Here is a 2,890-nt window from a genome sequence, read left to right as displayed (position 1 = left end):
ATCATGATCTCACAGCTTTTGAGCCCCAAGTTGGGCTCTGTGCTGACCTCTCAGAGCCTGGAGCCTGCTTCAGATTCTGTGTCTCCCTCTCTGTCTGTCCCTCCCCCACTCACGTTCTGTCTCTGTCTCTCTCTATATATACAAAACTAAGCATTAAAAAATGTGATTAACACAAATTGAATTGCGATGTAAATTCAAAACACACATGGATTTCAAAGACGTAGTATTGAAGAAAGAGTGGTATATCTCATTAGTAACTTTTTGTATTTATTCATGTTGTTAAGACCAAGAGTTTTTTATGTATATTTACCATGTCTGGTGTTCTTTAGTATTTTTTTTTTAAATATGGAACGCTTCACGAATTTGTGTGTCACCCTTGTGCAGGGGCCATGCTAATCTTCTCTGTATCGTTCCAATTTTAGTATATGTGCTGCCGAAGCGAGCACTCTTTAATATTTTCTATAGCACAGATTTTCTAATGATGAATTCTCTCAGACTATGTTCATCTGAAAAAGTCTTTATTTCTTTTTTTAAAAAAAGATTTTAAGTAGGGGCGCCTGGGTGGCTCAGTTGGTTAGGCAACCAACTTCAGCTCAGGTCATGATCTCACAGTTTGTGAGTTTGACCCCCACGTTGGGCTCTGTGCTGACAGCTCAGAGCCTGGAGCCTGCTTCGGATTCTGTGTCTCCCCCTCTCTCTGCCCCCTCTCCTGCTCACACTCTGTGTCTGTCTCTCAATAATAAATAAACGTTAAAAAAAAATAAAAATAAATAAAAAAAGATTTTAAGTAGTCCTCTACACCTAACACGGGACTCAAACTTACATCCCAAAATCAAAAGTCACATGCTCCACTGACTAGTAGAGAATTCAGGGTTGATGGCTTTTGTTCTTTTAGCACTTTGAAGATGTCATTCTATTGTCTTCTGGCCTACATTGTTTCTGATTAGAAATCCACAGATTCTTATCTTTTACTCTGTATGTAATGTGTATTTCTTTTCTCTGGCTGCTTTTAAGATTTACTTTTTATCCCAGGTTTTCAAAACTTTTATTATGTTTGAGGTTTTCCTTGCTCTACCTGCTTGGGGTTCTGTTGAGCATCTTGAATACATGGATTGACATTTTTCCTCAAATTTGCAAAGAATGTTGCCGGGGGTGGGAGGGGTTCAAATAATTTCCTTTTTTTCCTCTCCCCTTTTTATAAAACTCTATTTGCACGTATCTTGACGCTTCATATTGTCCCCTGGACACTAAAGCTCTGTTCATTTAGTCTTTTTACCCTCTATGCTTCAGTCGACATTGTTTCCATTGCTGTGCTTTCAAATTCAGTGTTGTTGCTGTCGTTGTTGTTTCCTTCTTTGTGTCTAATCAGTCGTTAATCCTCCCAGTGAAATTTTGGATATTGTTTCATTTCTAGAAATTCCATTTTTTAAATCCTTCATTTTTTTCCTCACTAGGCTTGTGTTTCCCTTTAAATCCTTGAAGGTATTTATATTTGCTGTTTTCAGATCCTTGTCTACTAATGTCATTACCTTTGTCATTGCTTATCTTGTTTATGGTGATTGCTGTTTCTCCTTGGAGTCAGTTGCATTTTTTTCTACTTCTTCATATGTCCAATATTTTTTCTTTCATTAGATCCTGGACATTGTGCATTTTACAATGTTGAGTGCTGGACATTTTTTAAAAATATATGTTCCTTTAAAAAGTATTGGATTTTATTTGGGCAGGCACTTAAATTACTTGTTATTCAGCCTGAGCTTTTCAAAGTTTTCTTAGGAGCTTTTTTTAGGGCAGGTTTTGAGTGTCCTTGACTAGTTTATTTTCTCTTGTAAGGCATGACCCTCCACTGTCACCACTGAATCCTATGGGGCTTCAATAAGGACTCTTTACTCTGGTTGACCAAACCTCAGACATCTCCCAGCCTTGTGTGTGTTCCAGGAACTCCTCAATTTACAGTTGTGTGGTTGTTCTTAGCCCAGTCAGACTCACGGACTCTCACCCGTCACATCTGTGGTTTAGAATTCAACACCATACTCAAGGGGACCTTTATGCAGATTTTGGAGCTCTTTCTCTGCACAGTTCCCTCCTGTCTGGTACTCTGACCCTCAAATCCCAGACGCCTCGCTCTTCCAAAATTCCAGCCTCTGTCTCCTTCCTTCACTACAATCTGAAAAGTGCCTCCAGACAGAAAGGCCAGATGCACAGAAAGTCCACCTTGTTTCCTTTCTCTTGTGAATCACGGTCCTGTACCGCCTATTGTCTAATGTGCAGAAACAGTTACCCCATACACTTCATCCAGATTTCTCATTGTTTTCTGTCAGAGGGTGCTCCCATCCCAGTGACCCCATCATAGCCAGAGGCAGAAGGAAGCATGTATGAAATTAAACATTTTCTGAAAATAAATGTTTTATTTTAAGATAGTGTTTTTTAAAAATATTTAAAATATTTATTTATTTTTGGGTGGGGGGAGAGAGAGAGCGAGCGAGCAAGCAAGCATGAGAGGGGGAGGGGCAGAGAGAGAGAGGGACAGAGGATCTAAATTGGGCTCCATTGTGACAGCAGAGGTCCGATGAGGCGCTTGAACTCCCAAACCTGGAGATCATGATCTGAGCCGAAATCAAGAGTCAGACTCTTAACCCACTGAGCTACCCAGGCACCCCCAAAATGTTGTATTTTTTTTTTTAAGTTTTAAATCCTTTATTCTTAAAAACTAAATGGATTCCAAGGGCACCTCATCATAAGAAACATCTAATGTCGTACACTGGTTTTCAAACTTGGCTGCAACTTAGAATAACCTGGAGTATCACTCTCAGAGTTTCTGATTTAAATCGTTTGGGATGTCACTTAAGCATTAGAAATGTTTAAAGCCTCCTTGGGGCACCTGGGTGGCTCA

At 39.7% G+C, this 2,890-nt stretch overlaps 1 non-coding gene across 1 annotated transcript; it reads right to left on the bottom strand.

The window, feature by feature from the left end:
• Positions 1-339: 339 nt before the first annotated feature.
• LOC131495187 (U6 spliceosomal RNA) lies at positions 340-446 on the bottom strand. Its single transcript, XR_009253818.1, has one exon. It is a non-coding gene; the product is annotated as a U6 spliceosomal RNA (small nuclear RNA).
• Positions 447-2,890: the final 2,444 nt, after the last annotated feature.

The sequence above is a fragment of the Neofelis nebulosa genome, chromosome 14, assembly GCF_028018385.1.
Source record: "Neofelis nebulosa isolate mNeoNeb1 chromosome 14, mNeoNeb1.pri, whole genome shotgun sequence".
NCBI classification, from domain to species: Eukaryota; Metazoa; Chordata; class Mammalia; order Carnivora; family Felidae; genus Neofelis; species Neofelis nebulosa.
The sequence above is the reverse complement of the archived record's forward strand: the minus strand, read 5'-3'. Positions and strand labels throughout refer to the sequence as shown.